Source organism: Zalophus californianus, chromosome 7 (genome assembly GCF_009762305.2).
Source record: "Zalophus californianus isolate mZalCal1 chromosome 7, mZalCal1.pri.v2, whole genome shotgun sequence".
Classification (NCBI taxonomy): domain Eukaryota; kingdom Metazoa; phylum Chordata; class Mammalia; order Carnivora; family Otariidae; genus Zalophus; species Zalophus californianus.
The window spans coordinates 129,954,800-129,979,364 of record NC_045601.1 but is presented as its reverse complement, the minus strand read 5'-3'; positions in this window follow the sequence as shown (position 1 = coordinate 129,979,364).

Genomic DNA, 24,565 nt, shown 5'->3' with positions numbered 1-24,565 from the left:
ACCACCATTCATCCATCTAATTTTTTCATCATCCCAAACTGAAACTCTGTACCTGTTAAGCACTATCTCCTTAGCTCTCCTTCCCGAGCCCCTGGCAGCCACCATTCTACTGTCTGTATGAATTTATCTGACGACTCCCGGTAGCTCATACAACATTTGTCTTTTGTGAATGGCTTATTTTCCTTAGCATAAGGTCATCCATGTTGTAACACGTGCCAGAATTTGCTTCCCTTTTAAGGCTGTGTCTTCTGTTATAACCTCTTTGTTCATTTAGGAAGAAAGTAAGAAAATTTTTAACTCTCTGGTTTAAATATCTCCCCCCTAATAAGTATTATTGTTTGCTTTTGACTTGTTTGTTTGGAAGGATATTAGGGAACTGATTCCAGGAGCGAGTCTTCTTTTCTCCTGCCAAAGCCATGGGTCACAGCGGGAAGAATGTAAGTGGGTGCTGTGCCTTTAGTAGCTAAAAGTCACAAGCACAGGATACTTATCTTAAATGTGTTGAGTTGTGGAATTTTGCATCTGTGGAATGCGTAGGCTTTGACTTCCCTGCATGATAAACTAAACTGCATGATAAACTCCCCTGCATCCTGAGATCAGACACTTTTCTAATACTTAATGGTATGTTTTCTGTGGGTACAGAAGATAGAGGAGCTGAGGTGTCAAGTGCCCATGATATAGTAGGATCATACTCACAATCTAAAGCATGTTTCTCTCAAGAATCCCAAGTCCTTAAAAAAAAAAAAAAGAATTAGCTACTTCCTCTTCAAAATACCTCAGAAAGCTCGTGAAGCCCCAATTACTTTTCCCATTGACAAGTAAAGAAGGTATATGGGAGCAAAATCGATTGACACCTGAGAAAACACAAAGCGAGCCCTGGCATAGGACTCTTCTTTTGGCTTTGCCCTGGCCACCTCTGTCATCTTAATGTGTGTTCTACTCTGAGACATGGTCTCTTTTCTCAGAGCTAAGAGAGAATGAAGAACGCCCCGTGCCGGTCGCATTCGAGGCTCTTCCTCTTTGTTGAAGGAAAGTCAACAAGGGTTAAGACAAGTGGCAGAGGCAAAGAGACAGTGGGGCGTTGGGAGTGTTTGGGTTGCTCGGCAAGCCAGTCCCTTTGGCCAGGCCTGCGCTGCTCTCCTTTCCCCCCAGGAGGTGTGGTGTGCCAGTCTGCTGGTCTACCCTGTGCTGTGGGAGGATGCTTCAGGGGAGGCAGGGATGAGCAGAGGGAGGGCTAGCTTTCTGAAGCTGCCCTCACCCTTGCTCTAGTTCCCTTGCAGCTGCAGTGGGAACGGGCCCCAGGCTTGACCCTTTCACACAGTTTCTGTTCTGGGCTCTGACCTTGTTGATCTCTTTTCAGTTCCAGGCTCTGACCATATACCATTTCTGTCTTCTCCCTTCCTTTTGGGCAAACAAAAAGGGGAACAATGACAGGAGATGTGGCTGAGCAGTGCGAGAGTTTAATACAGCACCTTCTTCATGCGCATGGGTGGTATGTGGGCATACGAACACGGAAGTGTCTTAATCGTTTTTTCTCCCTTCTGTCTCCCTCAGTCCTGTCCACCTCCAGGTCACCTCCTGCATAAAAGCTTCTTGTCTGACCCACTCATCCGCCATTTAGTCATCTGCTTGCTTGGTTGTCATTTGCAGTTGCCTTCTGTGGTTATTTTGATCTGTATTGTTTTTTAACCTCTTGTGATTCACTATTGCTCCCTCAACTCGATGGTCACTTCCTGTGGAATTGGGACAGGACCTCGAGTGACATATTTGTGTGACTAAGCACAGGGTGGGCGTTCAGGACGTCCGCATTAAATGAACAATGGCTGTTCATGGGAGGACGAATGGAGGGACAAGGAGTCCAACTTAGTCACATGAGGGCCACACGGACTGAGGTGGCAGCAGGACAGGAGAGTGGGGCTTTACTTTTCCCAACTAGTCCTCGGTTGTAACTGTTCCAGAAAAAAATCCTGTCTGAGCCGCTCGCAGATGGCCAGATAGGCAATGGTCCATGCTCCTTTTGAGGTTACCATTAGGTGGAAAAGCTGTAAGAGTTGAACATTTCCTTGGAAGGCGCTTCTCTGGAATACTCAGCTGTTGACCAGATAAATATTTGCTTTTTTTTTTTTAAAGATTTTATTTATTTATTTGAGAGAGAAAATGAGAGAGAGAGAGCATGAGAGGGGGTTGGATCAGAGGGAGAAGCAGACTCCCCGCTGAGCAGGGAGCCCGATGCGGGACTTGATCCCGGGACTCCAGGATCATGACCTGAGCCGAAGGCAGTCGCTTAACCAACTGAGCCACCCAGGCGCCCAATAAATATTTGGTTTTTATGGTTTGGTTGTCTGTATTTAGTTTTAGTAGAGGAGCAGCATCTCACCTACAGTGCCTTTCTAGACTGCTTAACACTTAACTTTGGACTGCTAATGATTTTATGGAAAAGGGCTTTGAGAACATTGATGGACTTCATTTGAAAAGAAGCTGCATAGCATAAGGAGCTAAGATATTATTTAAGATAGCTGACCAACTAAATGTCTCCCACTGAAGCATGCCAAGTAGGCCATAAACCAAACATGATAACTGATTTTTTTTTTTTTTTTGTATCACTAGAGAAGCTTAATCTGAATGCTGCAGTACATAAAACATTTCTGTAATGAGGAATTCACAACTTAAAATATAATGCTTTCGTAACTCTGGACCTCTTGGGGAAAAATAAAATGAGTCATTAAGTCTACAAAAGACAATATAGGCATTCAGCTTTAAATGTGTTTATTAGGGACGCCTGGGTGGCTCAGTTGGTTGATCGTCTGCCTTTGGCTCTGGTCATGGTCTCAGGGTCCTGGGATCGAGCCCCACATCAGGCTCCCTGCAGGGAGCCTGTTTCTCCCTCTCCCTCTGCCTGCCCCTCCCCCTGCTTGTGCTGTCTCTGTCAAATAAATAAGTAAAATCTTTAAAAAAAAAAAAATGCATTCACCAAACAGGCTCTTTTCTCTGGGGCGTGAGGCTTGTCCTTGATCAGAAGAACATAATCATCCTATTGCAGGAGAGATGACTACACTGGGAAGTAGAGTAATCAGTGCATGCCTGTTTCCATCTATTTCCACACTGAAATGATGTGTGTCTTCACCAAAAAGCTTATACAATCTTTTATATAGGAATGTGTAGACCCTAGAGTTGCTGGGGGAAAATAGCGTTCCCGAACTTCAGGCTGATTATTGGCTTATAAAATCAAAGAAGGGCAAGAACACCAACTCCCACCTTCCCTCCACTAGGTTACATTTATGGGGATTAACTACATTATTCAATGTATTCCTTAAGAATTAAATTAATCATAATGCATTTGGATTCCCTGAGCATTCTCACAATTAATTTGTGCTATTGAGTTATCAAATATCCCTTTCTTAAGGGATTAGCTCATTTCTGATGTTTTGCACTGGTGTCCCAAGAAGTAATTTTGGACTAAAAAAATTGGATCCTTTTTCCAAGGATTTGTTTTTAATCTCCAAAGGAATTCTTGGAACACTGGAATAAAACAGTACAACAGTGGCTAATCCCTTAAGTAAGGATTTCTGATCACCCAATAACACAAACTAGTGACAATAGCAGGGGAAGGAAATTCTCTCATCTCCTCTGTTTTTTTTCATACTAAGCACCAAGACAAGTCCCTATTTCAAATCCATAGTTCCTGGTTTACTGTAGAGCTTTTAAGTGCAACTTCAAAAAATCGTATGTTTTAATAACTTGCTTCAGGTGATCAGATATCCCCGAAAATACCCTGAATTTTTAAAATATCTCAGTTCGAATTTTAAAAATTCTTTCCATAATGTCATTTAACTTCCTTTCCAAAATCAAATCTGATCATCTTTGAGCCATTATGCAAGGTGGCATGTTATTTCAGGCAACCGATGAGATTGTTGTTCCTTTCAAAACAATGGGTTTGTGAAATAAGGAGTAAAATAAAGTACAATGCTAGCTAATCTCTTTACACATGCTTATTTACTTAAGGTAATCTGGTCAAGGCTTCATTCGCAGTTATATATTAGAGAAGTGATGTCATTGTCAGGAAACTGTTCACAGCTAAGAAAGTATAGTCATGAGATCATTTCCAAGAGCACAGCAAATCCAGAGAGACACTGACAACATTTTAGCTAGTAGAATCAGAAGATGTGAAGAAAATGTTTTGGATCAGTTTTGAGAAAACTGCTTTCATGTTTGGAAAATCACCGTATTAATTGAAACCTAAACCTAATTACTATAAAATCAAAATAAATTTAAGTGTGTTGATAAAACACTATCCTGCACTTTTTTTGCATTTATAAAAGTTTTTTTTAAATGTAATATGTCCTTTATGCTAAGGACATCCTAGATTTTTTTTTTAATTTTATTTATTCATTTGAGAGAGTGAGAGAACACAAGCAAGGGAGAGCAGCAGAGGTAGAGGGAGAAGCAGGCTCCCTGCTGAGCAGTGAGCCCAATGTGAGACTCAATCCCAGGACCCTGTGATCATGACCTGAGCTGAAGGCAGATGCTTAACTGACTGAGCCACCGAGGCACCCCCGTACCTGGATTTTTATTTATTTATTTATTTATTTATTTAAAAAGATTTTATTTATTTATTTGACAGAGAGAGATATAGCGAGAGAGGGAACACAAGCAGGGGGAGTGGGAGAGGGAGAGCAGGCTTCCCGCTGAGGAGGGAGCCGACGTGGGACTCGATCCCAGGACTCTGGGATCAAGACCTGAGCCAAAGGCAGACGCTTAACGACTGAGCCACCCAGGCACTCCTGTACCTGGATTTTTAAAAGAAGAATCTTTTCTTGATATCTTGAAAGATATCCAGCGGTCACCTGGCAGGCTCAGTCGGTAGAGCATGTGACTCTTGATCTCAGGGTTGTGAGTTTGAGCCCCACGTTGGATGTAGAAATTACTTAAAAATGAATTGTTTTTTAAAAAATATCCAGTGCATAGAACAGAAGAAAAACAAACAAACAAACCTTTCTTTCTTCATACATTTTTACTGGGTAGTATTTGAAAAGTATATCATTTAATATCTGAATCAATGAGCATTGATTACCACCACCATATAACAGTACGTATAGAAGCTTCTCGAGAGAACAAAAGTGCAACCAAATCATGGCCACTTCTTTCATGAAATGAATTTCTTATGAAACTTAGAGTAAAAGACATTCAAAATCATACTAATTTTACCCAATAGCGTATCTGGGCTATGAGTTACAAATTGTGTGCACTCACTCTCAGAATACTTAAAATGTTCCTTGATTGTTTTTCTTTATGGACATTCTTTGTTGGGGGTAAACTCTATTCCGTATCGTCTGCCTTTCTTCTCAATACATTCATCAGCTCACTTTCATCTCCACCTTGCTTTTCCGTTGTAATTTCTTCTGTCTTTGATTAAGGTGAAAGAGTCCAGAAAAGTTGTTGGCTGGATTCCACTGAGGAACTTGCAGATACACCAATGACTGAAAGAATGTGTGTATTAATTTTGCCTCCTCTGAACTACAAAAAGGTCGAGGTCCAGGTAGCTTATCATAGTTAGGTTAAGGACTCTGGAATAAGAGCATCTGACTTTGAATCTGGGTTCTGCCACTTTACTGGCTGTGTGATCGTGCGCTTGTTCGGAATTTCTGCTGTGTCTGTTTTTTCATCTGAAAAACGGACATAGTGATGGCTCCTACTTCACAAGATTGTTAAGTGTGGTAATTCTGCTAGCATGTGTGAAGCTCTAGGTAAGGCTCAAATTATAGCACACTGCCAGAGCAAGCACTTGATTTATCTATGCAACAGATATTTATTAAGGGTCCACTAAGTGCTAGGCAATGTTTCAGGGCACTTAGGACCCACCAGTGAGTGTCAGAAACGAAGAGTCCTGCCCTTATGCTGCTGACGTTCCAATGGGGGGAAACAGACCATGAACCATGCACATAAGATGGAAAATGTTAGGGGCACCTGGGTGGCTTGGTTGGTTAAGTGTCTGACTCTTGGTTGTGGCTCAGGTCATGATCTCAGGGTCATTAGATTGAAACTCACGTCAGTCTGCTTGAGACACTCTCTCTCTCTGCCCCTCCCCCTTGAATGCTCTTTCTCTCTCTCTTAGAATAAATAATAAATCTTAAAAAAAAAAGATGAAGAATGTTAACAGTTGAAGGGAGCAATGGGGAAAACTGCAGAGTAAGGGGGATGGAGGGAGCCAGAGTGTGCAGATGTGCATTGCAACTTTTAAATAGGATGGTGCTGGAAGGCTTTTTAGAGGAGGTGATGTTTGGACAAAGACATGGCAGAGATGAAGGTTTTAACCGTGTGTGTATCTGGGCAGAGAATGTTCTAGACCAGGGTAGCAGCTAATGCCAAAGACCTAATGCCTGACGTTTGGGGAACAGCAAGTCAGTCTGTCACCTTTTGTGTCAATCCATATCCTGATCCCAACCCCACAGTCAGAGCTCAGTAAGCAAGGAGGAGAGCTATAGGACATGAAGTCAAAGAAGTCACGATCACACGGGGCCTCATGAACCATTGTAAGGCCTTTGACATTCACGGTGCAGGGCCTGCGCAGAAGAATTGCAAGATCTAAGTTAGCTTTTTAAAAGATTCCTCTCGCTTCAGTCTTGAGACTAGACTAAAGATAATTATTGCTTATAGGTGCAGCCTCCAAGCCTTGTAAAACGGCTCTCCAGGAACAGGGCGTGCATAAATACTTAACGAATTGGGTAGTTTATGTAGTATTGCTATTGTGTTGTCTTTGTACATCTAGGTTTTTCTCCCCTTATTCCCATTTTCTCCCTCTGCCTACAAGTACGTGCACTGAAAGTTTTAAAAAATACGACGCAGGTTAAATCAAAACACATCTGAAGCTGGGCAGGGTAAAGCTATGTGTTCCGGAGGACTCTTTAATGGCAGTTTACCATAAAGATGCCTGGGGAAAAAAGCAGGGCATGAGAATGTCTCAGCTCTGCATACCACGCGTCACAGAAGGCTAGACTGTCTTCCACCGGACCTTTGTGCCATTCAGAAAAGGCAACTCTTTCCGGGTAGTGGCCTTGCTGAGCGAGTGTGCTTGGCCTGGTGGGTAGGGGGCAAGCTGTGTTTCTGTTTCTGCTTTGCCCTCAGCCAGAGGCTCTTGTGCAGTGCCCAACTTGCACATCCCACCTTTTAGGACACAATAAAGCTTTAGCAAGGCCACAAAGTTTGTTTCCCTCTCGATGGCAGGTACGTGTTCCTCCTTGCTTAAGGGAACTTCCACTTCGGTGACTTAGCTGCTTTCTCTCTCTTTCCTTTTTTTCTCCTGTCATCATGGACTTAGTAATTCTATCTCTGTCTTTACTTTAAACTCCTTGAAAGAGAATTTGGTGGGTTTGGCAAGTTGCCTGTTGATAGGGATAGTGTCCAGGGCAGCTTGTTATTTCACAGGAGCTGGGAGGCCATTCCTAAACCAATCAGCACTGTCCAGGGCACGAATGTCGCAAACCCTGGTAGAGAATTCACCCGCTGAATACAGTCACGAATAACGTAATCTTCAAGAGTCATGTTTTGCTCTGGATTACATCATGGGTAAAGTGACTTGATTTATAAGAAAATACCAATTATGTTATATGAGAGTTTTCTCTTTGGAAACCCTGGGAAAGAAAGTGAAATGCATAATCATCTAATATAAATGGCGCTTGTGTTTATCAGAGGGAGGCCATTTGAGTGTATGGTTTAATAGTGAATAAATGCAACCAATGAATTGGCTCTTTGTATCATACTTATTTACTTTGCCACCTTATTCTAGGTCAGTCCCCTATCCTTACTCTCTAGATATATATTTCCTCTTGCTGTCACTCACATGCCTTTATCATCTGTTGTAATAATTACTGTCATGACTTTCTTACTGATATCTCCATTGGTACCTTCCCCTTTCTTCAAAATATCTTTACGTCACCACCAGAATGACCTTTCCAGAATACAAATCTGACCACCGGTCATATCACTTGGACTTAAAATCTTTAGTGACACCTAAGCCCTATCGAGCACTATGCACGAAACTCTTCAGGATCGAATCTCCTATTGACATCCAAGAGTTATCCCTGCTATACTCTTGAATCTTGGCCAATACCACACATTTTCTTAAACCTCTAGTCCTTTTGATATGATGGTAAGCCCTTTCTCTTTTTCTTCATTTGCTCAACTCCTACTCGACACAAAGGGTGCAGTCTTTGGAAGCCATCCTTACTTCTTGTTCAGAGTTGGGACCCCTCTTTGGGTGCTTCTAGGGTCCTGTGTGGTAACTCTTGGTTCCATGCTTGTCTCACTTACTCTACTGTGGGCTTCTTGAAGACAGCAACTTAAGAGTCCTCATCTCTGTGAACGCAGGAACTCTCAACACGCCTGAGTTATAATTGCCGCTCAAAAATAACTTTAAATGGAATCGAATGGAGTAAACCTTGTTCCTAAAGGTTCCTCTCCAAAAGACACTGAGATTTTGTTTATTTATTTAAAGATTATTTATTTATTTATTTGACAGAGAGAAAGAGACAGCGAGAGAGGGAACACAAGCAGGGGGAGTGGGAAAGGGAGAAGCAGGCTTCCCGCCGAGCAGGGAGCCTGACGCGGGGCTTAATCCCAGGACCCTGAGATCATGACCCAAGCCGAAGGCAGTCGCTTAACCAACTGAGCCACCCAGGTGCCCCAAGACACTGAGGTTTCAAAGGAAAGCTTACTCCCCTTCTCACTTGGCCCTCAAACCTCTGTTTGAGGAAAAGAGGACCATTGTACTGCTTCTCTCCTTCCTGTATTTTACTCTGGGGAGCGATGACCCCACCTCCAGAGCTTTCCTTAATATATTGTTTCCAAAACCTGATCTGATGATTGAGAACCACGAAGATTTAAGTAAAGGGTCTAAAAACTTGGATGACTTTTTCCTTTGAGTGTTACAGTCTCTTGAGTTTGACTGATCTCATATCTTAGACGTTGAACTTGCTTTGGCTTTTGGAGAGGCTGACTTAAAAAGGTACTCCTATTTGTGAGGTGCGGTCTAGTCTTTCTGAAAGCTAGGGAAGCCTTGTTGACTTTCAGGCCTGGGAGGTATGTCCCTGGTTGTGGCCTGGAATCCCAGGGGGCTGTTATGCTTAGATCACGCTCCCAGGTGTGGCCAATCACAGCTTGGAAGAGAGTTCTTTCTTTCTCCTTCTACTTGTGTTTCTTCATTTCATCTTGAATGCTAACAAAAACCCAATTCTTCACATGGTTGATTATCCAAACCTTCCCCGAGGTCTTATTTCCTTTCTCTTCCTCCAACAGGCAAATCTTCTCTTGTCCTCACGCGTTAAAATGTCTACAGGGTTTCCTCTATAATTCAGTTCAATGGTTACGCCACCTACGATAAGGAAGTGATGAGCTGTTTGGGCTGACTGGGAGTATTTAGGTCTTTTGCATACCTCTTAAGAAAGTGTTCTACCAATGCATCACCAATTTAAGATGCTCATTTGTTATTTTACTTTAAGCAGGCTCTACATTATAATTTAATGGCATAATGGAATCCCTATTCTAGTTGACAAACACTGTGGTGCAAATGATTTAATTTACTAGCTCAAGCATTAGTCTACATATTATTATACTGATCAGTCATTGCATACTAAAATCACTCATCCTTAATGTAATGATTTGGTATCCCTACAGAGAATTCCAGTCATCAGAATGTCATTAGATACAGTAAAAAATGAAAATTACTATTACACAGCAGTAAACACTATTAACTGTTAGTTAAAATAGCATTTAATTTAGCCATGCAAGAGTTTACAAATTTCCACAGTTTACTTGGTCCTCTAATAATTGTCAGTGCAAAGTTAAAGACACTTCTGCCAGTGAAATGACAGGACGAGGAGGGGGTCATGATGAACTGGTGTTTTAAATGGCAGATGCCATATTGGGACAGTGCAGAAGGCTTGGCTGTCTGGGGTCTTTCACTGATAAGGAGAAGACGCATGCTGCTGTCCTGAAAATACAAAGTGGGGCCGAAGAGTCTCGGTGCCTCCAGAATGCAGAGGAACATTCAGTAGAGCTGGGGAGAGAGTGAAGTGATTCCTCCTGGTCTGCCTTTCCCTTTCTCCATCAGCTCAGTTTCAAGCTCCCGCATTCAGAGATCTGCTGCAATGCTGATGAGCTGGGGCTGCCGTAAAATTCTTGCAAGTGTCCCTGGCTGGTGGATCTAATCTTGTCAGGAATTATGGGCCTGGTTGGAAAGTATGTCTTTTTGCACAAGGCTCACTGACCCCGGGCTTACACACAGCACTGGCTTCCATTGCAAAACATGCATTTGCCTTGAAATGGCCTTTCCCTGTTGCAGCCTGAGTCCAGCATTCCCCAGCTTTAAATAAAATCAGCAGCAACATCGCCCATGCCTATAAATGTGGGCACTCTGTGGGTTACTTGGCTCCAGAGCTCTGTCTTCATCCAAGCTGTTGTGATTCATTTCCTTGTTTATTCCATAACTGCGTGTTACTGAATTTGAGTTCTGTGCCCAAAATATTGAACTTAGATATGGAAAGGGACACCAGGGACCCCTCTGTATATGCAGAAGGCAATAAAAACAAAATAACAGACAGCACTGTTTCCCGCTTTGCTTATGCTTCTCATGCCAACCCAATGGGGAAAATGAGTGTTGGAAATGACCAGCCCTGTTAAGACAATGGTTGAGGGAAACGGTGCTCAGTCTGCAGTATCTTGAAGAACAGGTCCAGTGAATGCCAATCCTAAATCAATGAAGTGGCAGTAATGTGACAGGGTGTGTATCTGTGGCAAGGGTTTTGGTCTGCAGTATGGTGCTGCCTGCCACCTTTCATCGAGAATGTGCAATGGAGGGTTGCCTGGAAATGGATTCTTGATTGCATGTGGCATGGCAGAATGGAGATCCTTGGCAGCAAGGAGCAAGCAGTGAGTAAGGAGACGTGCATACTTCTCCCGAGGTGACTGTCTAGGGCTCGGGTGGTATAGGCTTGGTCTTGCCACACCGACCATCCATGAATTACACGTGGAGTCCCATTAGGGTGGGCCCAAATATGGTATTATTTGGAGTAATTACCGGAAACTTGAGGAGATACAATTCAAAGTCATTGCCACTCTGTGAGAAAAAAGAACGTGTGTTTGCTATCAGACTCAGGGATTTCCTGTATTAATTTTTCAAGGGGCTTGTGACTAGACCCTGGGGTGGCAAGATCCTTGTTTCTTGCTGGGGTGAGAGCCCAAGTGCAGATTATTTATCTGTTAAATGGATCTGAGTGATATTTGGGGTCCAAAGTCTCTGAAGCCATCCTTCTTAAAGTGTCACAGATGAAGGGCTCCTGAATTCTTTTCCCTTACAACTGCCCTCATCCTACCTGTTGAAAAAGTCATCAAAATAAGAATGAGAGGAAATCACATTAATTGCAACATTTCACCCTCATAATGACGCCGATAGGTCCTGGCAAGAGTCTGCATTTGCCCTGTGTTCTTTACCTCCCCTGGGGCAGTTTGCTTATGACTGAAAAAGTCAGCACCGTGGTTGGGCCAGAACAGATTTCATTGCACTTTCAGGGAAAAATCAGTCTAGCCCGGCAGAAACTTGTGTGTGTGTGTGTGTGTGTGTGTGTGTGTGTGTGTGTGTGTGTGTGTATTTGTGCGTGCCTGCATGATACAGAGTTATGGCACTCAAATTTCCATTTGTGTTCCCAAACAGAGTGGTTAGCTTTTGACACAAAACACATGGAAATCCCTTTGTTGGCATATCCCTAACTGAAAATTTCTGTCATGAGTGGAATATTCATCAGAATAGCCAAATCCAGCAATTCAGCCCAGGACCAATTTCCATACAGCTAATGTTAAGAAATGGGTTGAGAGGTGCCGGGATGGCTCAGTCGGTTGAGCGTCTGCCTTCAACTCAGGTCATGGTCTCAGGGTCCTGGGATCAAGTCCGACATCGGGCTCCCTGCTCAGCAGGGCATCTGCTTCTCCCTCTCCCTCTGTCCCTCCCCCCCTGTTTGTGGTCTCTCAAAATAATAAATAAAATCTTAAAAAAAAAAAAAGAAAGAAATGGATTGAAAATGGAGAGGACCTGTGTATTTGTCAGGATGTGCGGGAGCAACAGAACCAATAAGTGACATATGTATTTATTATAAGAATTGTTTCATATGATTATGAAGGCCAAAAAGTCCTAGGGTCTGCTGTCTACAAGCTGGAGAACCAAGAAAGCAGGTAGTGTAGTTCAGTCAGAGCCCAAAGGCCTGAGAATCATGGGAGTCAATGGTATAAGTCCCAGGCCAAGTCCAAAGGCCCAGGAACCAGGAGTACTGATGTCTGAGGGCAGGAGAAGGCGATTGTCCCGGCTCTCCCAGACATTGAAATCATCCTTTCTCTGCCATTTTGTTCTATTCAGGCCCTTACTGGATTGGATGATGCCTGCCCACACTGGCGAGAATAATCTTCTTTACTCAGTCTACTGGTTGAAGTGCTAGTCCCTTGCAGAGACACTTGCATACATGTCCAGAAATAACATTTTACCAGCTATCTGGCAACCCTTAGCTGAATTTCTATACAGGAATAACAATAATAATAGTAAGTCCTTATGGCATTTGCCACAAGGCAGGCGCAGTTGAAATTGTCACAAAGATGTTGACTCAAACAATCTTTAAATTTATGAGATAGGTACAGTTGATAGTATTTTCATTTTGTAGGTTGGGAAGCTGAGGAGTGTAGAAGTTAGGTGACTTGCTTTTGGTCACACAGCTGTTAAGTAGAACAGCAGGACTCAAAAACCTTGCCATGTCCAGAAGGATCTGGACAAGTGTCAACAAATTCATGCCTGTTTCAGAATGAAGGTGCAAAGGAGCTGAAAGAGTCTTAGAAGGTCTGTTTTTTTTCCTGTCCCTAGGAGAAAATGACCAATTGACACCTTGCTGGCCTTGGGCACTTGGAAGGTGGGACAGCTCACAGTTGGCAGGAGGCCCGAATTTGAATCCCAGTTCCATACCCAGTAGTTATGTAAACTTGGGCTAACCTATCTTTCTGTGCCTCAGTTTCCTTTCTGTTAAATGTAGATAATGATGATGACCTCCTGTGTTGTAGAGTTAAATCAGGGGATGTAGATAATAAACATGTAGACTAGAAAGTGTTACAAGAGTGTGATTAATACTAGGATAGAGCTGGAATTATGTAAAATATCCATTTCTCTATGTGACTTTTTTTAAAGTACCTAATGGAATTTAAATACCTGGCAGTGGAATCGTCTTTCAGACACCTTTTTAAAAAATATCTTATTTATTTATTTGACAGAGAGAGAGTGAGAGAGAGAGAGAGCATGAACAGGAGGGAGGGGCACAGGGAGAGGGAGAAGCAGACTCCCCGCAGAGCAGGGAGCCCGATGCGGGACTTGATCCCAGGACCCTGGGATCATGACCTGAGCCGGAGGCAGATGCTTAACCAACTGAGCCACCCAGGTGCCCCTCAGACATCTTTGTTACCTATGCCATGGTAAGGCTTTCAACTTGTCACATAGTTTGATGCTGTTTTTAACTGCAAGGTAAACTTATTGCAAAGAATGAAGAAAGCAGAATGTAAAAAAGAGAGAGAGAAATCAATCAGAATGCCAAAATCAAGTTTGGAAATTGATCCTTAGTCATAACAAGGAAAAAGCCCTTCATATTTATTGGTATCTAAAATTTACCTGTATGACTTAGAGATATTTAAATTGAAGTCCTTAACACGGTGCAGAAACTAAGTAGATACTAAATAAATTAGTATAGTATATAATTAACAAATATAACATAGTATAAATTTAATAAATTTTTATTATTATGCCAATCTGAATTTAAAACCCAATCCATATCGCTTGTTCTCAATTATCGACACAAATGAAGGGCCAGGCATGATACTAAGCATTTTAAATTTGTTACCTGAATCCTAATAACAATAGTATGAGGCTTCATTTTAAATGTTATCCAATATATTTTTATTTCAGACTTTTTTTTAATCTCTAGAAGTTTGATTTGGGCCTTTTATTTTTTAAAATATTTTATTTATTTATTTGATACACACAGAGAGAGCACAAGCAGGGGGAGCGGCAGGGAGAGGGAGAAGCAGACTCCCCTGCTGAGGGGAGCCCAACTCATGGCTTGATTCCAGGACCTTGGGATCATGGCCTGAGGTAAAGACAGATGCTTAACCAACTGAGCTACCCAGGCGTCCCAGATTTGGACCTTTTAAAATAGTGTACATATTTCATATTTAAATAGTGTACATATTTCCTTTTGGCATGCTTTTGCTTTCCCTACCTTCATGAATGTACAGAATCTAGTTTTGACAACTGTCTTTATATCCTGGTCCTACTAATTTTATACTCTGCATTATTTCTGGGTCAGTTCTGATCGACTTTTTTTCCTATCACAGGTCATAGTTTCCTGCTTCTTTGCATGGCTGGTAGTTTTTGACTGGACCCCTGATACGGTGAATTCTATTTTGTTGGGTGCTGGATATTCTTTGTTATTTTAAAGATTTTTGAGCTTGGTGTGGAGATGCAGTTCAGATACTCAGAAACAGTTTGATCCTTGCGAGGCTGACTTTTCAACTTTGCAGATGGGACCAGAGCAGACTTCAGTGTGGGGCTAGCTGTCCCCCACCACTGACGCCCTTCCGAGGACCGCTACCCAATGCCCTGTGGGTTATGAGGGTTTTCCACTCTGGTGGGTAGGAACTTGAATTGTTCTAGCAACTGTCGGAGCTCCTGCTCTGTTGGAGTTCTGTCCCGACCTCTAGCAGTTTGCTCGGAGGCATGCTCTGATCAGTACTTGGCTGAAGACTCCAGGCAGACTCACTGCAGATTTCCAGGGCTCTCTCTCTGTGAGACTTGTTGGCTTCCCTGAACTCCCGGCCCTCGACTCAGGGCGACTGCTGGGCCTCACCTGGACTCCCTGCCTCCACGGCGCAGCCTGGGAACTCTCTCCTGGTGGAGTGTTGGGACGAGGGCTCGCCCTGAGTGTCTTCCCTTACTCAAGTATCCAATGTTTGAGATCTGTTGTTTCGTATATTTTTCATATATTTTGTCCTGTTTCTTAGTTGTTTAAGGCAAGAGGGTAAACTCAGTTCCTATTACCCCGTTGTGACTGGAAGTGAACATCCTGAGGTGTTACTTCTATTCTCACTTTAAGGATGAATGAACAGAATGGGGAAGCGGTGCATCCAGAGCACAGCCAGGGGTTTGGTGAGGGGGATGCCTATTGCCTCCACAGCCTATGCTTCTAACAATCATAAACACCAACTCTTAAGATTTTAGGTCCTTAATTAAGGCTAGAACTATAAATTCACATATCCACTCTTCAGCTTCCTCCTACCTCCCAAACAGTAATTGACTTGGAGGTTTAACGTTACATTGCTCAAAACTTGTAAATAGTTTGTATAAGTGACCGGTGCACATATACTTCTCTAAAGGCAAACCTGGGGTGTCTGGGTGGCTCAGTTGGTTAAAGGCAAACCTGGATTTTGACGACTCTCAATTTTTCATATATAGAGCAGTTTCTTCATCCCTCCTTGCCATTTTCTTTCTTTTTTTTTTTTTTAAAGATTTTATTTATTTGACAGAGAGCGACACAGCGAGAGAGGGAACACAAGCAGGGGGGTGGGAGAGGGAGAAGCAGGTTCCTTGCTGAGCAGGGAGCCTCATGTGGGGCTCAATCCCAGGACCCTGGGACCATGACCTGAGCCGAAGGCAGACGCTTAACGACTGAGCCACCCAGGCGCTCCATCCTTGCCATTTTCTTATGAAACATTTAGCTACAGAAGAAATTGAAAAGAAATTTAAAATAAATTTCAAAGAAAACAGGGGGTGCCTGGCTGGCTCAGTTGGTGGAGCATGTGACTCTTGATCTCAGGGTTCTAAGTTCGAGCCCCATGTTGGGTGTGGAGGTGACTTAAAAATAAAATCTTTAAAAAAAAAAGAAAAGAAAAGAAGAATTCCCTCTAAGGGGGTGCCTGGGTGGCTCAGTCGGTTAAGCATTTGCTTAGTCCCACATTGGGCTCACTGCTCAGCGGGGAGTCTGCTTCTCCTTCTCCCCGATTTCTCCCTCTCCCTTGCTTGTGCTCTCTCTCTCTCAAATAAATAAATAAAATCCAAAAAAAAAAAAAAAAAAAAGAATTCCCTCTAAGAATTATAAGTTATAAGCGCTTTAGTAATTTGGATTTGCCAAAGGTACTCGTGGCGCATAGGTGACCGTGGAAATATAGAACAATAGATGTCTTATGCACAATTTACTTGCTAGCAGTGATTTCCTCCCTTTCTCTCCATTCAAGGAAACATCACACCAAAAAAGAGTGACATTATAACGGGAGCAACCCAGGCTCTGGTTTAGAAGTTTAAAAAGAGAAGCCCACCCTCCAGTACTTAAATGATGACAACACAGAATCAGCATGCTGCCGAAGAGAAGTTGTGGCTTCTATTCTGAGGTAGGACTGTGACCTGTCAGCTGGGTCACTGTCAGTCTTTGTGGGCTGCCATAGCAAAGTACCGCAGACTGGGGACCTTCATCAACGGACATGTACTTCCTCCCATCCCCGGAGTCTATCCCAGGTGTCCACAGGGTTGGTTTCTTCTCAGGCCTCTCTTCCTACCTTCTAGATGCTGCCTTCCTTCTTGTCCTTGAATGGCAGTCCCTCTGTACATGTGTGCGTCCTAATCTCCTCTTCTGATAAGGACACCAGTCCTATTGGATTAGGGTCCACGTGATGACCTCATTTTACCTTAATGAGCTCTTTTAAGACCCTAACTCCCCAGTCACATTCTGAGGTACGGGGAATTAGGACTTCAACATATGAATTTGTGCGGGTGGGGGGGGGAGGTTATGCAGCTCAGGCCATAACAATCACTAATGTGGGGCTCCTGGCTGGCTCAGTCAGTGGAGCCTATGACTCTTGATCTCGGGGTTGTGGGTTCGAGCCTCATGCTGGGTGTACAGATTACTTAAAAAAAATCTTTTTTTTTTAAAGATTTCATTTATTTGAGAGAGAGACAGAGAGAGAGCACGAGCAGGGGGAGGGGTAGAGGGAGAAGCAGACTCCCAGCGGAGCTGGGAGCCTGATGCGGGTCTCGATCCCAGGACCCTGAGATCATGACCTGAGCGGAAGGCAGATGTTTAACTGACTGAGCCACCCGGGCACCCCCTACAAAAAAAAAAAAAAAAAAAAGTCACTAATGCCTGGAGAAGTTAGGCCATCTACTTAACTTTTCCATTTTTCAACCTGCCCCTAGAGCCAACACGGTTGCTTTCCGCAGAGTTAACTGGTTTGTACAGAGCATGTGGACTTCTTAAGAACTGGGCTGGTGAGTTCAGGCCACGGAAGATACTTCGTGACTGTTTTGGCTCTTTATCTGAGCAGTAAACAGATACATCGGCTGTTCTTCTAAGTGAGATGAATCAGTTCGTCCTGGGCACCAGAACTCACGTTACCAATGGATTCGTCTGGCGCGCTTCCTGCTACCCTGGTTCCTAGAAAAGGTTCATCCTCTGCAAGCCTGGGAGTGACTTGTTCGCAATTTACTTTCCATAAGATCAATCTGCCTGCTCAAAACTGAGTAGCTTGCTCAGTTTTGAGCAGGCAGATTGCAGGGAACGCCAACGTCTCCCTTGTTCCCTTCACTCTCACTCACACGTCCTGTTCAGTAGGCCAATGGCAAGATCTGGAAGGACAGGAGAGGCCAGGGACTCACTCAGAGCTCCTGTCTCAGGGGCACTCTGTCAGGATACCACAAATTCCAGTTCAGAGCAGGACAGTGGGGAGGATTTTCTCAGCGAGGTCTCACACGTAAGTATTCATGCCCTTGAGATTATTATTGTATAATTTTTATTTTTGGTGGGAGGTGGTGGAGGGTAGGAAGAAACTGAGGCAAATCTACCATGTGACAGGGTTGGGCTATGCCTTCCATCTCTGGCAGGCAGTTTTCTTTGTGAATCTGAGTCTCTTATTTATTCCTGGAACATACTTGAATCCTTACTTTATTGCTTCAAAAATGTACTGTAATCCCGATTCCTGGTTGTGTTTTTGTTTAAACCAATCTACAAATGTAGCTCATAAACATTAGTGGAAATGAATTTACATTCTAAAATCTATTAATCTAACCCTACTCGTTATATAAGTGAACCAATAAATAGCAAATAAATCAAACTATGTGAAACAATAAAACAACCAGTATCATTTAAATAATTGCCATCACTAACAGTCATAACAGAGCCTAACAAATTAACACTTTAAGGGTGTTCTCATTTTAATTTCGTCCTTACATAAACAGAGCCAGACTTCAAATGGATTTTGGAAATCACGTGAGGGAAAACATTGGTAATCAAGGTTGTCAGAATTGGGCCTCTGAGTATTTCACACTCTGTCGATGTTTACATTTGGAAGGTTGGGCTCGTTGGCTCCAGCCCTGGCATCCCTGAGTTACTCTGTCTTCCTGTTTCCGGGTATGGGGCACCTCAAGGTCAAAGTCATATGGCTGTCATGTGTCATGTGTCATGAGGTCCTTTGCTGTTCTTGGGAGCCTGTGGAAAGTGCTGCAGGGAAGACCGCGAGCTCTCAAGTCAGGCTTTATCAGCCCGCCTGACTAACTATTGTGGGAACTCAATTTCTTCATCTGTAAAATTGGAATATTGATGGAATTTACTTGAAAATGACTAAATGAGGTAATGTATGGAAAGCTCTTCATAGCTGGCTGTTACTGTGTGTTCAGCAGATGGTGAGTGGTACTACCAAAGTCCTCCTCCTGCGACTACTACCACCATCTTAACCGAGTGTGTACTCCTTTCTTTCCTCACCACATTTTTCTTCTTTTTAGTTTTTTTTTTTTTTCTTGTGACCTTCTGCTTTTCTTTTGGGACATAAGGATATTTGCGTATATATGTGTGTAGATGCAGTTTAATATTTTGCTGCATATCCTTTTTTTTAAAAGACTTTATTTATTTGTCAGAGAGAGAGAGAGTGCACAAGCAGGGGGAGTGGCAGGCAGAGGGAGAAGCAGGCTCCCCACGGAGCAGGGAGCCCGATGTGGGGCTCGATCCCAGGACCCCGGGATCATATCCTGAGCTGAAGGCAGATGCTGAACCAACTGAGCCACCCAGGTATCTCCATTTTTTTTTTAAATTTTATTTATTTATTTGACAGAGAGAGAGAGAGACAGCAAGAGAGGGAACACAAGCAGGGGGAGTGGGAGAGGGAGAAGCAGGCTCTCCGCAGAGCAGAGAGCCCCACAGATGTGGGGCTCGATCCCAGGACCCTGGGATCCTGACCTGAGCGGAAGGCAGACGCTTAATGACTGAACCACCCAGGTGCCCCCAGGCATCTCTGTCTTGATGCATTTCTATGGCTGATATGGAAATGGGTGAAGAACCAATTCTAATTAATCTCTGATTTCCTATCAAAAAGAAATACAGCACCTATTCAAAGTCTTTCTACTCCCATCTCCTGCCAGGTCTCTTCCTGTTTTATTTTTTAGTTTAATAATGATTTTGCTTAACAAATGCTCAGATACACCACTTGTTATGTATCGGCCACAGTTCTGACTTTCTAAATTAAGGTTTTTACTTTAATTGTAGATTTGGGGGACGTCTGGGTGGCTCAGGCAGTGAAGTGTCAGCCTTTGGCTCAGGTTGATCTTGGGGTCCTGGGATCGAGTCCCACATGGGGCTCCCTGCTCAGCTGGGGGTCTGCTTCTCCCTCTCCCTCTGTCTGCCGCTCCCCCTCGCTTGTGCACTCTCTCTCTCTCAAATAAATAAAATCTTAAAAAAAAAAGATTGCTTAAAAAAAAAGATAATTGTAGATTCACATGCAGTTTAAGGGTACAGAGATCCCATGTACCCTTTGCCCTGTTTCCTTCAATGGCACCATTTTGCAAAACTGTAGTACGCTTTTATAACTGGGGTTTTGACAGTGATACAGTCGGGATGCAAACCATTTCTAACACCCAGAGTACCTCAGTACCTCAGGTTGTCCTTTTATAGGCAGTCTCTCTTCCCTGGAGTTTGTATAATTCTGGCAAAATTATAATAAATCAGATCACACAGTATGTAACCTTTTAGGATCTTTTTTTCCACTCAGCATAATTCTTTGGCGGTTGCTGTGTTGATCAACACACATACTCATGTTTATATATATGAGTATATATACGGGTAGTAATCCATGCTATGAATTTCCCACCGTTTGTTTAATTATTTATCTGTTGAAAGACATCCCCCCACCCCGGCCAGGTTTTGGCTACTATGAATACAGCTACTATAAAGATTTGTGCATAGTTTATTTTATTTTCCCTCTTCATTTCTCTAGGAAAAACATTCAGAGTTCAATTGCTAGGTTGTGTGGTATTTGCATGCATAGTTTTTAAAGAAACTCAAATTTGCTTTCCAGAGTGGCTATCCCATTTCCACCCACAATGTATCCAGTTTCTCCATGTTTCTGCCGAAGTTTGCTGTGGTCACTATTTTTTATTTTAGCCATTCTAATAGGTGCATAGTGATATCTCATTATGGTTTTATTTTTTAAATTTTAAAATATTTATTTGTTTATTTATTTGAGAGACAGAGTGAGACAGAGAGCATGCGTGAGCATGAGCAGTGGCAGGGAGGGACAGAGGGAGAGGGAGAGCGAGAATCTTAAGCAGGTTCCACCATCAATTTGGAGACCCACGTGGGGCTCGATCTCACAACCCTGAGATCATGCCCTGAGCTTAAATCAAGAGTTGGGCACTTGACCCACTGAGTGACCCAGATGCCCCTCTCCTTAAAGTTTTTTTTTTTTTAAAGATTTTATTTATTCATTTGAGAGAGAGCGAGACAGAGAGAGAGCAAGAGCGGGGTGAAGGGCAGAGGGAGAAGCAGACTCCCTGCTGAGCAAGGAGCCAATGTGGGGCTTGATCCCGGGACTCCGGGATCATGATCTGAACCGAAGGCAGACGCCTAACCGACTGAGCCACCCAGGCATCCCTCCTTAAGATTTTAAATGGCATTTCCCCAACCACCATTGGTGGTGAACATATTTTCATTGGCTTATTTGTCATCTGTATATCCTCTTTGGTGAAATGTCTCTGCATGCCTTTTGCCCATTTTCTAATTGGATTGTTAGGCTTTTTAATGTTGAGTTTTGACAATTTTTTATTATTCTAGATACTAGACTTTTGTCAGACATGTGGTTTGCAAATATTTTCTCTCACTCTGCTGCTTGTTTTTTTGTCCTCTTAACAGGGTTTTCCACAGAGCAAAAGTTGTAAATTTTGATGAAGTCTAATTTATTTATTTATTTTTTCTGGTTATGGGTTGTGCTCTTGGGGTCAAGTCTAGGAACTCTTTGCCTAACATTAGCTACTGAAGATTTTCTCCTACTTTTTTCTAGGAGATTTATAGTTTGACATTTTACATTTAAGCCCGTGATTCATTTGGAGTTAGTGTTGATAGAGGATGTGAGGTTTTGACTGAGGTTTATTCTTTTTCCCTTATGGATGAATGTTCACCTGCCTCAGCACTATTTGTTGAAAGGCTATTTTTCCTCCATAGACTTGCTTTCACACCCATGTCAAAAATCACTTGGGTATATTGGTGTGAGCTATTTCTGGCTTCTCTATTCCATTCCATTGACCCACGTGTCCACCAATACTACATACTGTCAGGGCGCCTGGGTGGCTCAGTGGTTAGGCGTCTGCTTTCGGCTCAGGTCATGATCCCAGGGTCCTGGGATCGAGCTCTGCATGGGGCTCCCTGCTCAGAGGGAAGCCTGCTTCTCCCTCTCCCACTCCCCCTGCCTGTGTTCCCTCTCTTGCTGTGTTTCTCTCTGTCAAATAAATCAATAAAAAATCTTAAAAAAATACTACATACTGTTGATTACTGTAGCTATATAATAAGTCTTGAAGTCAGGTAGAATGATTCCTCTAACTTTATTGTTCTTTTTCAAATTTATTTTAATTGTTCTAGTTCTTTTGCATTTCCATATGAATTTTAGCATAATCTTGTCTAAATCTACCAAAAACATCTCGCTGGGATTTTGATAGAATTAAGTTAAACTTTGTGGTGGGCTGAATAGTGTCCCCCTCTTTTCCCCATGAAACATTTTCACTTGGAACATCAGAATGTGATGTTACTTAGAAATAAGGATCTTTATGGATGTACTTAATTAAGATGAAGTCATACTAGATTAAGATGGGCCCTAACTTCAATGACTGGTGTCCTGATAGGAGGAGGAGAGGACACACAGAGACACAGAGATACAGAGACACTCAGGGAAGAAGGCCATATGAAGGTGAAGAAAGAGTTTGAAGTTATGTAGTCACAAGCTAAGGAATTGCCAAGGATTGCTGGGAGCTTCTAGAAGGTAAGAGAGCCATGCAACCAATCTCTCTTGAGAACCCCAGAAGAAACTAACCCTGCCACACCCTTTATTCCAGACTCTGGCCTTCAGAACTGTGAGAGAGGAAAATTTCTGTCATTTTAAACCACTTAGTTTGTGGTGATTTGTTACAGCAGCTTTGGGAAACTTGTATATTCAACTTGGGGAGAATTGACATCTTTATTATGTTGAGATTTCCAATCCAATCCATGAGCAGTGTATATCTTTCCATTTATTTATGACTTCTTTGATTTCTTTCATCAGAATTTTGTAGTTTTCAACATACAAGTTCTGTAAGTGTGGTGTTAAATTTACTCCTAAGTATTTTATTTTACTTTTGAGCAATTATAAATGGTCCTGTAATTTTTGATTTTGATGTGCATGTGTTCATTGCCAGTATGTAGAAATGCAATTGATTTTTGTATATTTATTTTATATTGTGTGACCTTACTGAACTTTTATTTACTCTATAACATCTTTGTAGATTTCTTAGGATTTTCTTTATAGTCATGTCTTCTGTAAGCTTTATTCTATAGTTTCATTTCTTCCTTTCAATATGTATTTCTTTATTTCCCTTTCTTGCCTTGTTGCATCGGTTAGAATTTCTGGCACTATGCTGAATAAGAATGATGAAAGTGGACATACTTGCTTTGTTGCAGCTCTTAGGAAGAAAGCATTGTCTTTTATTGTAAAGTATAACATTAGTTGTAGATTTTTTGTATATTTTTTTGTCAGTTTGAGGAAGTTCCACTCTATTTTTATTATTATAATAAAATATATAATTTTTATTACATGTTATTATAATATTTAAAAATATTTCCTATTTTTTCCTGAGAGTTTTCTTTTATTATGAGTGCTTTATTTAACAAGACTTTTTCTGCATCAATTATATGATAATGCAGTTTTTTTCTTTAGATTTTTTTTTTAAAGATTTTATTTTTAAGTAATTGCTACATCCAATGCGGGGCTTGAGCTCACAACTCTGAGATCAAGAGTCACATGCTCTACCAACTTAGCCAGCCAGGTGCCCCATAATATGCTGGATTACATTGATTGATTTTTAATATTGAACCAGGCTTGCATCTCTGCAATGAAATCTACTTGGTCATGGTATATAATTCTTTTAAATATAGCTGAATTCTATTTGCTATTGTTGTATATTGTTATTGATTTTTGTGTTTATATTAATGAGTACTACTGTTCTGTAGGGTTTTTTTTTTTTAAACGGTCTTTGGTTTGTGCATAGGAAAGTGTTCCTTACTCTTCTATTTTCTGCAAGTGACTTGGGTAATTGGTATTAATTCTTTTTTAAACATCTGGTAGAATTCACCAGTAAAATCATTTGGGTCTAGAGATTTCTTTTTTTAAATTACAAATTCAATTTCCCTAGTAGTTATAAGATCATGTGAGTGTTCTGTTTCATTTAGGTGAGTTTTAGTAGCTTGTATTTTTTAAAAATTGGTCCATTTCACCTAAATTATCAAATTTATATGTATAAAGTTGTTGGAGGTATTCTTTTCTTATACTTTTTGATGTATGTGGGGTTCATAGTGGTATCCCTTGCTTCATTCTTAATACTGGTGGTTTGTATCTTCTTTCCATTTTCTTTGTCAGTCTTGCTAGACTTTTGTCAAATTTATTGATGTTTTCAAAGAATCAGCTGTTTCACCCTTTTTCTCTGTTGTTTTTGTTTTTAATTTCATTGCTTTCTGTTCTTATCTTTAGTATTCCCTTCTTGCTTTGGGCTTATTTTGTTCTTTTTCTACATTCTTGAGGTGGGAGCTTAGAAAATTCGCTTGAGACTTTCTTCTTTTCTTTATTTTCTTTATTATTTTTTAAAGATTTTATTTATTTATTAAGAGAGAGAGAGACAGCGAGAGAGGGAACACAAGCAGGGGGAGGGTCAGAGGAAGAAGCAGGCTTCCCGCCGAGCAGGGAGCTCGCTGTGGGGCTCGATCCCAGGACCCTGAGATCATGACCTGAGCTGAAGGCAGTCGCTTAACCAACTGAGCCACCCAGGCGCCCCTCTTCTTTTCTTTAAAAAAATATTTATTTATTTGAGAGAGAGAGAAGAGAGAGCATGAGTGGGGGGGTGAGGAGCAGAAGGGGAGGGAGAGGGAGTGGGAAAGAATCTCAAGCAGACTCCACTCTGAGCACAGAGCCCAGTGCTGGCCTGGATCTCACTACCCTG